Raw genomic sequence first — 17,762 nt, forward strand, 5'->3', positions numbered from 1 at the left:
CAGGGCCGGGGACAAACTGCAACCGAGGTACGTGCCCTTAGCGGGAACCGAACCCCAGTCTCTCTGGACTGCAGGCTGACGCTCTAACTGCTGAGCCAAACTGGCCAGGGTGAATTCTCATGCATAGACTTTGTTAGAGATGCTAAACTTCCTTGGAAACATAATACTGTATTTGTACATTAATTTACAGTTTTCAAAATGTATCTAGACATGTTACCATAATGTTTTCAAAATAAGTTATTTTGTAGTCTTTTTTTTTTTTTTTTTTTTTGGTACGTGCCCCTAGCGAGACCCAAACCCGGGACTCACTGGTCCGCAGGCTGACGCTCCAACCACTGAGCCAAACTGGCCAGGGATGCAGTCTTTTTTTATATAAAATTATATTTTATAGTTAAATGTTGAATTTTAAAATATTAAAAAGAATGAGGTATTCAAAAATATAAGAAATTTGACAATACAGAAATAAAATTAAACAAGTAGTGCAATGGTATGAGCTCTCTCTACCAGCCCTTGTGGTTTATCCTTCAGTGTCTTGATTAAGCCTCTGAACTTCTCTGACTCCAAAGTTCCAGTGGTAAAGTAGGTGTCTATTAACCTACTCAGCAATGTTGTCAAATACAATAAAAAATACTTGATGTAACAGGCCAGTTAAGCAGTTGCATAATAATATAGCAGGGGAATATAACAGGGAAATGTGAGTGCATAGTTTTGGCATTTTCTGTAGGCTAAAGTTAAGCAAGCAGAAGTTGAAGACCTGAGTGCTGCATGAGAGTGTTTTGTGTGTGCATGTGCCTGTGTGCATGAGTGTGTGTGAAGGTGCAGGTGGCATGAGGGAATGTGAAGGGAATATTTGCTGAAAGATGTATTGATGAGATAAAAGGTTAATTCTTTTGGTTGCCAGTGTGAAGTTAATAAATCCCATATTGTCACCTTATCCAGGTACTTTGGAAATATGAAAATATACAAGGTGGGACAAACGTAAGTATATAGTTGTGAGTATGTGAAACAGAGTTTATTCTTGTCTTATTATTTATTAATTATTATTTTATTTTCCTTGTGAACAACTGTAAACCTATTTTTACCCCACCTGGTATATGAGATTTAGCTCCTAACTTCAAAGAGTTTAATTGCATAAAGAGACAAGAAGTTTACAGATGAGCCCTGGGCTGTGTGGCTCAGTTGGCTGAGCATTCAGTCTTGTACCAAAAGGTCGCTGGTTTGATTCCCAGTCAGATACAGGCCCAGGTTGTGGGCTCCATCCCCAGTAGAGGCATGCAGGAGGCAGCAGATCAATGTTTCTCTTTCATATTGGTGTTTCTGCTTCTCACTATCTTCCTCCATCTCTAAAATTAATAAAAACATATTTAAAAAAAATATATCAAATTTAGGATGTCAAAGATCTTCAGAAAATAGGTGTAAAAAAGAAAGCTTTTGTTCTGGTTGCAATATAAGAAGCATATGAATGGGATTCTGCTCTGCCTATTGGCAATTAAGAGAGATTTTACAGCTTATAAGCATTAAATTGGCCACAATGAAAGGGGACTGAGAAAGAGAACGATGAGGTGGAGAGTAAGGGAGATTTAATTGAACAGTTCTCAGGTCTCAGAAACACATGACCTAAGTCAGTGGTTCTCAAATTTGAATGTTCAGCAGTTATAGGAGGGCTTGCTAAAATGCAGAGGGCTGGACCTCACCCCCAGAATTTCTGATTCATTAGATCTGGGTTATCCCCAAAATGCACATTTCTAGTTTTTAGGTAACACCAACATTGTAGGTCTGGAGACCACACTTAAAGAACTACTGGCCAAAGAGCAAGCAAATCTGAGCCAAGTACATTCTGCAGTTCAGAATTTATCAAGACAAGAAGCAGCGCACACCCAAGCTTTGCAGCTCTCTTTTTTTTAAATCCTCACCGAGGATATTTTCCCTCTTATTTTCAGACAGAGTGGGAGGGGAGGTGGGTGGGAAACATTGATGTGAGAGAGACACATTGACTAGTTGCTTCCTGCACAACCCCGTCCAGGGTTGGGGACCTGGACCAAACTTCAACCAAGGTACATGCCCTTGACCAGAATTGAACCTGTGACTCTTTAGTTCCTGGTCCGATGCTCTAGCCTCTGAGCCAAACCAGCCAGGGCTGCAAGTCTTTCTTACACAGAGATCGTACTCATTTATGAGGGGCACTGTCAGGAGCTTAGTTTTGGACAGGCAGTTCTATCTGTGAGTCTTGAGTTTGAAAGAGATATCTGGGCTTGAGATATTAATTTAGATTTGCTGACAAATAGACAGAATCTAGAATTATAAAAAAATGAGAAACATATTCAAAATGGTTTATAATACAGAAATAGATAAAATAAAGATTGCAGGTAAAAGAGAAATTGTATTTATTTTAACTTTGATTTATACCTGTATTTAGTAGCTACTCTTTTGTTATAATGGACAAAATCAGGAAGTTTTCTGTCTTTATTAGTTTTTGTTCCCCTCTCCTAGTGTGAGGTAGCTGAGACTGAGCTATTCAGTTATGTGAGCAGTGTTGCACAGCTTGTGTGGCACATTGTATTTCCCAAAGATGGCAGCAACATTCTCTCGCATTCCAAGTGCTCTTCCAAAATATGACCTTGACATCCATTCCACTGAGCGGTGGGGGTCTTTGTTCCCTCTCCTTAAATCCGGCCAGACTTATGACTTGCCTGTAACCAACAAAATGCAGCAGACATGATGCTGCTTGGTTTTCAAGGCAAGGTCAGAAAGGGTGATGCAATTTCCACCTTATTTGATGAAATAGCCTTGCTGAACTCTAATGTATGAAGTACAAATGCCATGAAGTTGCCATACTGTGAGGAAGTCCAAACCAGCCCACATAGGAAGACCACATGGAGAACTCTGAGGCTAAACTGAGAGAGAGAGAGAGAGAGAGAGAGAGAGAGAGAGAGAGAGAGAGAGAGAGATATGACTGGACAGCATACAGCTGCTGGAGTCATCTACTCTTCCAAACCAGGCCATCACCGCACAGCTGCTGTGTGCGAGATCCCAAATTTTCCTTGTCAAGCCTTTTCTGAATTCCTGACACACAGAAACTGTGATAAATAATAGAGTGCCAATACAACACTGAGTTTTGGGGTGATTCATTATTGTGTTTCATTTTTCAAATTTGCTTGATTACCAAACCCTTTTAGGGAGAAGAGGGGGAAGGTAATACTCATTAACATGACCTAAAACTTGGGTTCCAACCAACAAATTTAAAAAAATATCCCCTGTATTTACCAAGCAAATTTCACTTTGTGATTTGGTTTCCTAAAGAGACCCTTCTATAGAAAAAAAAGGGTATACACCAGTCAACATGTCTATTTACAAATCATTACAAATTCATAAACTAGGGTTTTGATTTGTCTGTTATGCTTGAGTTTGGCTAGCATGAGTTAGTCCTCAGAGCTTCCTCATGTAGAGCAAAATGTCACTACTTACATGTCAGGCTGAGCTCCCTGCCTTGGATATATGGCTATGCATCTATGGACTTAGGCAAAACTTCTACTAATATGTTCTAAATGTGATAAGACGTACCTACTTTATTTATTTATTTATTTATTTATTTATTTATTTATTTTTATCCTCACCCAGGACACTTTTCCATTTTTGTTCAGATAGAGTAGGAAGGAGAGAGAGGAAGGGGGGGGGGGTGCAGAGAGAAACATTGACATGAAATGGACACATGGAGTGGCTGCCTCCCACACTGGGGTGGGATCCCCAGGGCTGGGGATGAATCAAAACTGAGGTACGGTGCCCTTGACCAGAAGCAAACCTGTGACTCATTTGTCTGCGGGCATATGCTCTAACCACTGAGCAAAACCGGCCAGGGAAGACATACCTACTTTATATATGACTTTTCTTTCACAAACTATAGGTGCTCTACTCTAAAAAATAAAATAAAATAAAGGATCTGTAATGAATTATTAGAAGATAATTTTCCATTTTGTACTTATCAGACTCTTAAATAGGAATTTCAAAAAAATTCAAGAGAAGTTTTCAGGAAAGTCTTTGTTGTATTCTGGGCACAAGGCTATTTGGAACCGAGGGAGCCAACAGTCGAGAAGTGGGTTCTTACCTCCCTTCTGCACTAAGTTCTGCATGTTTCTTGCTAACTTCAGGGTGATAGGTCTTGGGAATCGCTGAAAAGAATCCCCTTGGTTTCTGATAATTGGATCTCTCATACTGAGCTTCATCAAAGTAACAACACAAACTCTTTCTGGAGAGAAACCTGAGAGACAAGCTGTAGAGGAACATCCTCTGTGCAAAGAATTCTAATGATCAAAGAATAGATACAGAGGGAGAAGTCATATTTTTTCATTGCAGGGTCACTCATCCCTACACATGGTTTTATTTAACATCTCTAAGCTAATTAGTCCTATACAGTTGACCCTTGAACAACATTGGTTGATCCCCACATAGTTGAAAAATTCTTGTATAACTTTTGACTCCCCTCAAAAAACTTAACTACAGACATTCCTCAGTATCCACTAGGAATTAGTTCCAGCCCCCTCACCCCCCCACCAAGGTTACCAAAATTCTTGGAAGCACAAGTCCCCTAAATAAAATGATGTACAACAATGCATACAGTTAGCTCTCTCTGCATCTATGGATTCCCAAATACTGAGTGAAAGTAGTTTTCAATCTGTGGTTGGTTGCTTCCATTGGTACAAAACCCAGGCATACAGAAGGTTGACTGTGTATTTATTTTAAAAAATTAACATATTAGTCAATCAGTACAGTTCAAATCAGTGCAGTTGCTTCAGGGCCAACTGTATTTCTATTTCTAATCCAGACTTATATATGAACTACAAGTGATATATAAAACTACCTATACAGCATCTCCACTTGGATCTATAACAGGTATTTCAAGATCAACATATTCAAAATGTAAAACATTAAAGAATGCCTAAAATGTCACCCTCTTCCAACGCTCCACATCTCCTTGAATTACACTGTTATCCATATAGTTTTCAGTTTTTCTCTTATCCTCCTAGTTCATCCAACACTACATATTTGAATTACTTAGCATAGTTTAATTCTGGTATTTTTCCCTTTCCATTGCCACCATTGAGTACAGATTACCATTGACTCTTGCTTGAACTATTGCACTGATCAGGATTCTGTATTCCAGGCCATGGAAACCAACTCTAAATAACTTAGAAAAATAATTTAAAGGTACTGGGTAGGTAACTAATGACTGAATACTCAGGAGGGGGTTTCAGGATATCAACAGAAACCATGGGAAGTAATACTGTAGATAACGTAGATAACAAAACCAAGGTTACTTCCTTTAGAGTCACAGTTCTGTTCAGAAATATTTTATTGGTTAATCCTAGGAAATATGTCTATATCCCAGCTACCAGTTGATGGACATATCTGACTTACTTTGACTTCAGATTTATATAATGAGGTTTTCCTCCAAATTAGAAAATAGATTTTGATGTTGGGATGTCAAAAACCATATTAACCATATTATTCTCATAACTGTCAACTTCTCTATGGTAGATTAAAGATGGCTTCAATGCATGAGGTGGGCATGGAGGTATATTCCAAATCTCCTCCCCATAAATCTGGGCTGCCGTCTCTGACTGCTTTAATTCATGATGTGCCAATTTCCATACTCGAGCCTTAAAAAACGAGCAGCTTTCACTTCTTGTTTTTGTAACATTCACTCTTGGAACCTAGAGTACATGCTGTTAGAAGCCCGAGCCATGTGGAGAAGCACTGAAGTATAAGATGTCCTGGAGAGAGAGGGAAAAAGAGACAGAGACAGAGAAACAAAGAGACACACACACACACACAGAGATAACCAAGGCAGCAGACATCTGATCTTGTAGGCAGATCTTCTAGTTCCAGCTGCCTCAACTGACACCACATGAATCAGAGAACTACCCAGCTGAATCCTTCCCAAAGGACTCACAAAATACGTGCAAAATAAAATAGTTGCATTAAATCACTAGGTTTTGGAGATAGTTTGTTAGGGAGCAGGCTCCTTGCATTCATTCATCCTTGGATTTCTTCTATTTTCTATACTGTAGCTAGTTTTAAAAATATTTTTATCAGCCCTGGCTGGTTTGGCTCAGCGGTTGGAGCATTGGCCTGCGGTCCAGAGAGACCCAGGTTCGGTTCCCGCTAAGGGCACGTACCTCGGTTGCAGTTTGTCCCCGGCCCTGGTTGGTCATGCGGGTGGCAGTCACTCGATGTGTACCTTCCACGTCGATGTTTCTCTCTCTCTCTCTTCCTCTCTCTCCCTCCCACTCTATCTGAACAAAAAATGGGAAAGTGTCCTCAGGTGAGGATAAAAAATAAATAAATAAATAAATATTTTTATCATACTATTATACTGCTTAACACTTTTCCATAGCTTTTCAATGCTCTTATGATCAAAATAAAGATCTTCAACATATGTTGCAGGTCTTGAGCAATGTGTGGCATCCCAGCTGCTTCTCCCCTGTCCCGCAGCCCCACTCTCGGAACTACAACCATATCGGCTGGTTTTTAAATTTTATTTTTCAATTACAGTTGCCATCAATATTATTTTATATTAGTTTCAGGTATGCAGCATAGTGATTAGACAATTATATAATTTACAAAGTGATCCCCTCGATAATTCAAGTACCCACATGGCACTATACATTGTTATTACAATATTATAGACTATATTCCCTTGCTGAACTACATCCCTGGGACTGTTTTGTCACTACCAAGTTATGTTCCTCCAAAATGCCACATTTTTTTTTGTGTGTGTCCCAGAGTCCTCACATGCTGTCCCCTCTCCCAGAAGCCCTTCTCCACCACACTGGGCATTTCCCTTGTTAATTCTTACTCATTCTTCAGGTCTTACTTAGAACATCAGTTTCTCAGGAAAATCTTCCCTTATTCCCCAGGCTAGATCTATCGCTCATAATTCCTATACATCTCCGACAGAGCAATTGTTACATTCTAATTAAATAATTAACTGTAAAAGAGCTTTTATCATTTGTCTTCTCCTCTAGAAATTTAAGGTTTTTAAGATCTGTAAATCTTATCTTTTGCACATAGTAGACACACAATAAATACTTACTGAAAAATGGATACGTGAAAACTGATTTAATACAGATGGATTGATGCTTCTCAAACCTTAAATGTATAGATGAACCACCTGGGGATCTTGTCAAAATGCAGATTCTGATTCAGTAGGCCCGGGTGGGGCCTCAGAATGGAGTCTCCTGTTCTAAAAAGCTCCTAGGTGATACCATTGCTGTTGGTTCTGGGGAGCACTCTGAGTAGCAAGGCTATATAAGAAGCATAATTAGGTCCTGTGGGTAACGTAGAGCAACCAATTGGGATTAGTTAATATTTTAAACCTGTGCTATCATTTTAATTTGATTCAATTAATTTCAACAAACAATTATTGAACCAACCATTTCCCAGGATAGGCTAAACGTGAATAAGATATGGTTACTGCCCTCAAAAATCTCACAGTATAATGGGCATAACTAAAATATGAACCGATTAATGTGAAAAACGTGTTATAATAATAAAAGTAGACTACACTTATGGATTTGAACACAAAATAGGCAGTTGCCAACTCAATTTGGTGAGCTCAGAAAATTTAAAACACATTGGTGATTTAGCATCTCTCTAAACCATTGTTGTGTCTTGTTTTGCTTTATTTTCTTGTTATGTATATGCCCACCTGCCATGCGTTTTTGGAGAATTAATGATTTAAAAGACTGGCCTGCCTTCCTTATGCCATTTTCAGAATGAGTTGTGCACCCCCTCAGTCCTCTTGTGTACTATATGGAAACCATGTTTTTGTTTGTTTGATGTCCAAGGGCAGCTAAAGAAAAAGAGCAAATTCATTCTTTTTCTGATTTTTGTTCTATTTAGTCCCTCAGTGGAATAGATGATGCCTTCCCCCATTGGCAAAGATGGTTGTTGGTATTTTTAGTTAATCTACAGATTCAAATGCTATTCTCTTCTGGAAACATTGTCACAGACACAGCTAGAAATAATGATTTATTTGCTATCTATGCATCCATTATCCCAGTCAAGTTAACAGATAAAATTAAGCATCACAGAGTTCTTTATTTAGTAGTTTGGTTCTGATGAAGAAATACAGTAACTCTCTTTTTTCTTACTTAGATGTTTACCCAATGGGATGGGCCTTTTTTTTTTTTTTTAGGCTGGTCTTTCCTCATTCTCAGATTGAGATTTGGAACCTCATTTCAGTCTTTGTGTCCACCCTTAGCTTTATTACACTAATAATTTCCTGGCTTCTCTGTGGAGTAGTCATCATTCTTTTAAGTCTTTCTTTTTCTAGCGCAAAACTTTCTTTAATCACTTCTAAAATATAATTTCTCCTTAGAGGAAGCTAATTAACTATATCCTCCTGGTTATCATTTAATCATTATTTTTAGAGCACCCCACATGTCCTACATATCAGTCTTTTCTAGCACCAAATCCTTATTCAGAGCTTGGTCATTTCTGAATTTGGGTCCTTAAAACCACTTCCTTATCCCATATGCTAATGTTTAGTAGGACTCACCTTGGGCAAGGTGCTCACCTTTTTTTTAAATTCTCACCCCAGGACATTTTTCCATTTTTTGTTCAGATAGTGTGGGAGGGAGAGAGAGAAACATCGATGTGAAAGGGACACATCGAGTGGCTGCCACCCACACAACCCAACAAGGCCTGGGGACAAACTGCAACTGAAGTATGTGCCCTTAGCGGGAACCGAACCTGGATCTCTCTAGACTGCAGGCCGATGCTCTAACCGCTGAGCCAAACCGACCAGGGCAAGGTGCTCACCTTTGTAGAGAACATAGAAAAGCCATATTTCCTGTCCTCTAAGGGCTCTTCATGCCTTGCATTTCCTCACTTTTACAATCAGGCCAAAGTGTTACTTCAAAATAATCTCTTTGCTCTAACTCTGTAAGCCCCCACCCCCTTCCCTAGCGTAGGCACCCACTAGCTTCTCATTGACCACAAATGAAATTTAAGTTCATTTGCCTCTCATGCTTTCATTTTATTTTTTTTTCTTGTTCTTTCTGACCAATCAAACCATCACCTAAATTCTCAGCATGTCTGCTATTTAAAAGAGAGATAAACAGAGGGACAGAAAGAAGATACCTCCAGGCTTGGATTTTTGTGGCTACAATCATATCCCTTTGGCTAGAAACTCACTTTCCCAAGGTTGTGGTGGCAGCTATTTAATTCAGGAGTCAGTGATGAAATGTTTTTACATAATTTATGCCTCTTAGAAAAACAGCATGCTTCTGTTTAGAAAAATCAGCACATTTTCACCTCCTACTTCCCAAAATGCAGCCATAGCACACAGCCCTGAGCATCCTCTGTGTTTGGTATTATGGAGGACACAGTTTCTCCACTAGGATTTAAAGCATATTCTCGAGGTTTGCATTTTACTATAATTTTTTTTTCAATTTGTGTTTTCATATCTTTATTTCAATGATAATGTAAATATAATTCTGGATTATCTGCTTGGTCACCTTATAACTAGGTTCTGCCTATGGAATTTCAATTATGAGCTGTGTTAATGAATACACTGGTGCCCATTGCTCTACACAGTGACTGCATTCTATTTTAAGCTTTGGGGTGTTGGTAGGCACTGCTACTATAACTAATGTTATATGGCTAACTGATGTGCTTGGATATTCTTGAGTATAAAATAATTTTCAAACTTGAAGAGCTTTAGTTAATAGGTACAACATGGGCTCTGAGGAAGTCATTCCTATTTTCTAATTTCAGTTCTGGTAATTTACTGTCATATTGCTCTTAAGAAAGACTCTTAGCCTTTATGAACTTAATGTTCCTCATCTATAAAGTGAGGCAAAAAGTATCTACTAAGACCACAGGAGTGCAGTATGAATTCAGATCATACATGTGTGCTTATTTAATGTGTAACGGGTAGTCAGTAGTAAGTAATAGCTATACTTATTATTTATTATATTTTGTCCTGTGAATCAGTTTTAATTCAGAATCCTCTGCATTATTTCTTTCCCTTTCAAGGAGAGATGTTTAAACACATGGGCATAACGTTTAGAACTGAACTGACATTCAAAGTGTATCATAAAGTAACTGGCCACTGATCTTAATATTGTGCATTATCTACTCTCAATATAGGTCTTCATTATTATTACTTAAATACTACAGTAACTCTCACCCTATTAATATTTCTGGACACTTCTGAAGGTGATAGGAATAGAGAAACCCAAAGAGAAAAATAAAAACCAAAGACAGCAAGAGTAGTTATCTATAAAGAATGAGAAACACTAACACTGTTTTGCTATGTTTATCTCAATAGTACTTTCTGTGTAGTCCTAAATTAGTTCTCTCACTCACATGGGCAGTCAGTAATTCTTCACTAGGCCTAATAAAATAAAAGGAAAATTTCAGGGAAAGATATATCAAGACAGTAATCTATTGGTTTGGATAGATCGAATGTCTGCCTAAATTGTTTATGGGAAATACATGTCATCCCTTCCTTATCCCCCCAAATTTTGCTATTTTCTAAAGTGGATCCACTTTGAGATGTGATTTTTTTTTCTCCCAGGTTAGACCAGTTGGATTCCATCGATTATAATTGTGACGGATAGCAAGTGATTTGTTTCATTACATTGTTAATGGCTGTAGTGGGAACATTTGAGCTATTACATGAAAAGCTGTGGTTGTGTCGTTGTGAAGCTTCCAAGGATAGAATTTTCTCTTTACTCTTTGTTTCTGCAATAGGCTCTCTCACCCCTAACAGGGACGCACACTGAGTTTTAAATCTTTTTCCGCTTGGCTTGAGGGAGTTCGCTTTTTTTCTGTGTGTCATTGAAAAGTCCACCATGCAGCTTTCCAGCTCCCCAAGACATGGAAATGGCATAAGCAATGTAAATGCTGGAATTGATGTAAAAAATTATGATTCCTGATAGTCAAAAGTGGAAAAAAATACATAAAAAGAGAACACAGGCAACTGAAAAAAAATGAATAAAATTCTGATACATCTCTTTACTTCGTCAAATATCAACTCTTATATGTGAGGGTCTCTCTTATAAATCAGTAAAAAGCTGAGTGGAGCTAGCCCCCGAGAAGATAAAATGCAAAGGATCATGAAAAGCATTTGTCTGATATATTCACAAAGGAGGTAGGCTGCTTTATGCTTTTCATGCCAAGCATAATCTTAAACAAGTTTCAACCTTAACTTAAAGATATTTTAATATATCCATTTGACTCATAAACTCAAGCTCATATTGAATTCAAAAGAAAACCCCTCAAAGCTCAGTTTTTAAAATACATCAAATAAAATTTTATACATTTTTTTAATTAATCCAGATGTCATCAAAGGTAATTCTTAATTAGCTGACTGTCTACCCTTGAATCAATGACAGTGGTGGTTACCAACGGGGAGCAAGAGAGTCTCTTGCTCTGGGTCATTTTAAAGGTGATTTTAATATTCTCAGTAACCTTCGTCCCCAAGGATAAAACCCTGCTGTAATGTAGGCATTGAAACCCTAGCTCTTTTGAATACAGGTTCATTGTAATCACTCCCCAGTAGTTTAACATTTTAAACTAACTTACACATATTCAAGAGTTGCTAACAAACATTTATGAGAAATTCTAGGATGAGGATCATTTACTGACATCCCCTTGAATTAACTAATGTTTCCTCTCCCAAACCTTAAAGTTCTTTCCTACAGATTATTTTATTTTCATTAACCACATCCTTGGGAAATTGGTAGGAGAGCTGGTCTATTTGTCCCTGTTTTAGAAATAAGGAGAAAGCAAAGTTGGTGACCACCTCAAGGCTATGGAATATCAGGACCCAGACCTCACACTTTCAGCATTCTCTGCCTTTGGACTGGCCCCAATATAAACAGGCCCTGGTGGGGGCCTCTCCTCCCTTTGAGAACATACATATTCATGTGTTTGAAGTCAGCCATGGATATTGACGTGGATTACAATGTGTTGAAAAGAGAGGGGCATCTAACAGAATGATTAAGACAACTGAAAGAAAATAAGAAATGTAATAACTAAATTGTCTTCTATCTTTAAAAAAAGAGAGAGAGAAAGAGAAAATAGATGAACCAGATACGATGCAAATAAAAACAAGAAAATGAAATACTTGTAAAATGAAAAAGGCAATTGGCTTTGTATCTTCAAATGCTTAACTTACAGGACGGAAGAGCACACAATTTAGCTTGTTTGGGTTTAGTCCTCCTAATATATGCTACAGAGTAATTTATTTTCCGAAGAAGCCTCTCTGTGGTGCTCCTATTATGATAATGGGAATTTATGCACATGAGTATTTGTGATCACATCACAGAGCAGTTTTGGGAAGAACTAAAGGGGGAGGGGGAAATTTTTCACATAAAAAAAATAGGAATGAAGGCTAAAAAAATCCTCTAAAATTTCAATCCATAATTCAATCTAGCTACACACACACACACACACACACACACACACACACACACCCCTCTACAGTGAATTGTCTTATTGTCTTATTTGGTCTAAGTGCTTCTGCAGTGAAGAACGAAACTTGTGAGTGAAAAGCGGCATAATGCATAGAATGCTCGCATGGATTTGTTGATGAGAAGGTGGCTGCCCCTGAGATTGCAAAACACAGCTCCAAAAGCCCCAGACCTCTCTGACCACATTCACTTTGCTTACTCAGGAGCAGACAATGACAGGCAGGGACTTAGGGGGAGGGGACGAATCAAAGTCCCTCTTACCCTGTGTCTCTCTGCTAGAATTGCTGTCAGCCTGGGGAGCTGACAAGAAGTAGGGGATCAATCCAGTAGACACAGGATGAAAATGTAAACAGGGATAAGCTCTCTGTGCGAGCTCCCTTTCTCTCTCTCTCTTTCTTCCATCTCATTCTATCTTTTTGCACTAAATCCAGACATTTGAGAGGATAGGTGTTTTTCCCTGTAGTGAACAAAGCAGTGCTCAGCGCTCACAGTCACTTAACAGTAGGATCATCTTTAGAGCACAGCCACGCTGCTTTTAGTGAATTGTGTGTGGTGATTTCAAGGTTGTGTTACAGAGTGTACTGGTATCCGTGCATATTCGATCACTCTACTATGAATGCCCATGGGGAAAATTATAGCAGAATCACAGCTTGGGTATATTAATAAAAATAAAGCTTATCAAAGTAGGTGAACTCATAGGTCCGTGCACCAAAGTTTATGAGCACACGTCAGCTGTCACTGGGTAGGCTAAGGGAGACATAATATTCTAGTCATTTCTCTAGCAAAAGGAACATTAGCTGATTCTCTCCATTAATTGATATTCTGCAACTGAATCAAGCACTGCTGATTGCTGACCAGCTCACACGTTCCCCATATGTCTCCAGATTGCTGAACTCAAAAATGTGAGACTCTGCATCACTGAGTCAGTTTGAAGACAGCCAACCTCAGTAATGGTTGCTAGACTATTTATTTCTACAAAGAAGAGATGAAAATCGGGAGTTTGGAAAAAATGTATTCTCGTAATTTTCTATAAAATTTACTGTATCATATTTGGGGCGTGACTCAAGGATTCAGTCTAATTTTTTGGATAAGCATTATTAAACAGTTTAAGTCTGACAGCCCAGATGAAATATACTGTGCAAAATTCTTTTCTTCTTCTATATTTGTCTTTTGGTATATATTCCTGCACTTATTTGCTTATGAATAGTGAAACAAAATTGTGGATATAGTTAACAAAAATTAACCTTAAGCCCATGTGGCTCAGTGGATTGAAAGTCGTCCCATGGACTGAGAGGTCCCAGTTTGATTCCTGGTCAGGGCATGTACCTGGGTTGCGGGCTTGATCCCCAGTAGGAGGCGTGCAGGAGGCAGCTGATTGACGTAGCTCTCTCACATCAATATTTATATCTTTCTCTCCCTTCCTCTCTCTCTAAAAAAAAATAATCAATAAAAAAATTAACCTCAGGTTAGAAAAGTTTACATATTCTAGGTATCAATTGGTTATTAAAAATTGAATTGTTCAAGGGAAAAGCAGAATGCAGAATTTCCTGTCATCATCATCTCAGAGTCAAGAGCTAAAACTGAAGCTCCTTCAACCACAAATAAAAGTATGTTAATAATAGCATTCTGTTAGGGAAACTATCAAATATAATGCCCAAAGACCCCCCAAATGCACATTACTAATTTAAGATAATATTAGTGTGCATTCCCACCTCCAAGGTGCTGAGCCCTTCTAAGTACATTAATTGTCCCAGCAACCACCTAGGGTTTCATTTTCCAGATGAAAATCCAGAGATTTATAAAGAGGTCAGTATCTTGTTCATTGTCCCAGAGCCCATCTGTGGGACAGTTACAACTTGAACCCAGGCCGTCTTACACCAGAGCTCTAGTCTGTTATATTAAGCCTTCATTAGTAAGTCCTAATAACTGAATTTTGTGATATGTTTCTTGCATTTCCATCTTTAAGAATGTTTATTAAAATAGAAGAATGGATACCATATTTTAAACTCATAAATCCTTTAAAATGGACGTTGTTATGACAGATTGAAAAGTAACACATATGCAAATATATTTAGTCAATTTAACAAACAGGACATGCTCTTTTGTTAACCTACATTTTATTATTTAAACAAAGGGAGAGGATTCTAGACTATTCACAGTAATTAGGAGTCTCATATGTGTTTACATAATTAGTAAGTGTAAATTATGGTGACCTGCTGAGGATTTGCAAATAGCTAAGATATGATTGATGATGGATCATGGTGTGACTATCTATGAGATCTCCTGGATTTTTGCAGAGAATATTTCAAAAGTAAAGAATGTTGCTTTCCCATAGGGATTATAACACCTCTTTGACTTCATCAGTTTGCTTTATGCTCTCAGAAAAAGAATTCTCTAGTTTTATTCATCTTGAGAAAAAACATAACATTCTTGGTATTTGCAGTAGTGAAGAAAATCACCATTTTCCTTATGAAATTATTTGGCAAAAAACTGCAAGTAATTTCTCAGAAAAATCTAATTTGTTAATATAATATTAAAATAAAAAGGAAAACCAAACAATAGAACAAACGAGATCTTATATAATTTAATAATCTCAATACATAATCAGGTATAGCAGTAACCTCCTTGCCTCATTAAAATCATCGAGAAAGAGCTCCTAGCTTGAGGGTGTTACCATAAAGCAGAATAAATTGCTCTAAAATATTTCGAAGAAATTCTGGTGTAAATTTTTAGGAGATACAAATTCCTTGATTACATGTATTGTGTTGCCCTGTTCCTGAAATCATTCCATTCTTCCACGTTGAGACAGGGACCGCGAGTCTTGCTCACTTGTTTTACACAGTAGCGTTTGAACAGAGCTATTACTTCCTGCATGTTTGCTTTGTGTCTCAAGGAAATAAAGCAGAGAAATGAGTAATGCTTTATTACTACTAGAGCCTACTGAAAAGTAAATAATATTCCCAGGCTCAGAATGAGTGTTGGTGAAGGAAGAGAAAATGTAGAAAAAAGATTTCTAGGATTTGATTAGGTAGACAGCTGAAACAAAAATCAAAGAAAATGATTCAAAAGTCTTGCTTTAAATGAAGTATTGTTTTTGTGCTCATCACTTAAACAATTAGTACAAAAGTCTATACTTCTAGCAATACTAAAGTGAGGGATAAGAATTTTTGATATGCTATTTTCTTCCTGTTAAAGGTAGCCTCCACCTTACAAATGGGTTGTGTTGCAAAAATTCATTTGTTAGATGTTCATGTGGGACCCAAATGCCCTTTCCAAAAGAATCAATGTTATAAATCATTGTTTGGTGTTTAGGCTGGTCTACATAAGCCAATTCAAAGTATAATATCCTCAGCTATACTAATGAAAGTATTAGCCTGAAGTCTGAGATCTGAGATGGGGATAACTCATTTTGAACTGAAAGAAGGAGAAGGAGTAAGAGACTTTCTTTTCCTTTTCCTGAATACCAGGCAACTCAAGGAAATGGGAATCATATGCTCTTAACTAAAGAGTGAGGCATGTGGCCTAACAAAGGAATGTTTTCCTATGACAAATATAAAATTGGAAAAATAAACATTTTTCTTTCAAAATATTCTACTGATATATGGCGATAGCTCTTGGAATCGGCGCTACCCCCAGAAAATTCACAGATGTAGATGCTGTATACTAGTAATATTTGAGGACAGAAAGTTGGTGGGGTTTTGCTATGTTTTGTTGGATTCAAAAGACCAGCTAGAAGTAAGAAGCTTAGGACGCTGTGATAATTAACCAGTTATAGGAGGTGATGGGGCTAGAATACAGCCAAGCCAGAGGGGACTGAGAGGAGAGAACTTCAAGATTGATGTCAAGATGTGGAAATATCAAAACTTGGCCTTTCAGGATGAGAGACAGGAGGCCTGTGGAGCTGAATGGATGGTTAGACTGGGGGTAATGGTGGGTCAAAATATCAGTGCTGGGAGAAAACGAACCAATTAGCAGAGAAGATGACCTTTCCAAGGTCAATTTTTTTTTAAGCCATTCTTGCTTTCCACAGCTCCCATTTTTCTCTACTTTGGATTTTACAAATTCTCTAAAAAGCACTGATATTTTAAAACTTGGTCTTCACAAGTACCCTATGAGAGAATAGTTGTCTTTACATTATAAAGGTGATAAAATTAGAAAGGTTAACTAATTTGTTCGAGACAGTGGCACTGAATTTATATTGAAGTGATCTTTCTACCAGTATACTTTACACTACTACTTTATCTTGCTGTGTGCCCACATGTCATGTTTCAATTCAATTCATAAATTCACAATGATGAGTCCCTACTATAGCATGTGTTAGATACTGTCCTGGATACTAGACTAGAGAGAACAAAGATACAGGCTTTGCTATCAAGAAGCTCTCAGCAGTGAGTAGTAGTCTTATAGAAATGTGAAAAGCAAAGAGACTTTTCCTGAGAAAGGACACCAGAAAAAAAGAGAGAAGTAGGTAAGCTTCATTCTGTAAGTAGAGGGGAGAAGTGTTTCTAGGAGAATCACCCACAAACTCCTGTGGTACCACAGATGGATGAGGAAACTTTGACACTCCCAACACCATCTCTCTAACACCCTGTGATATACAGTGCTACCTTGGTAGTGCTTTTCTAGTGTGATGAAGAGATGTAAATATTGAAACATGACAGACGGGCCTTGAATTTCAACTTAGCTAATTATTAGCACTGTGACTTTGGGACAGTCATTTAACCATATGTGTAAAATGGCATAATGTTGTCAAAATTATATGTGGTCTATGTAAATAAAAAGCCAATCTACCAAGTTAAGACATTATTTAAATATATATTTATATGTAGTAAATAAATTAATTTTATCTCTATCTCTATCTCTATCTCTATCTCTATCTCTATCTATATCTATCTCCCCCCAAATAATAAAATGATCAATCTCGTTTGGACACAAAAATGCAGTTCTAGTTCTAAACTTTATTGAATTTTTAAATTTCTCCTAATCCTCATGTCTACTGGTAATAGGATTACTGGAATGTAGCCTGCATATCTAGGTTGTCTAGTCTCTTACTCTTAGCTAACAGCTTTGAATTTGTTTGTCTGGTATAAAGTGGGGTAGTTCCCAGCTTGTCAGATGACAAGAGCTGGATGAGATAACCTATTGTGAGATCTAAGTGTTTAGGCTCTACCCTACGTGGTCAGTTAAGTCATTAGGAGAGTCTACTAAAGTAGTTATTCATTTTTAAATTTAAACTACAGATATGAGCATCAGCTCCTTAGTTTTTGCTTTGACTTTAAT

The sequence above is a fragment of the Molossus molossus genome, unplaced genomic scaffold (genome assembly GCF_014108415.1).
Source record: "Molossus molossus isolate mMolMol1 unplaced genomic scaffold, mMolMol1.p scaffold_m16_p_8, whole genome shotgun sequence".
NCBI lineage: Eukaryota > Metazoa > Chordata > Mammalia > Chiroptera > Molossidae > Molossus > Molossus molossus.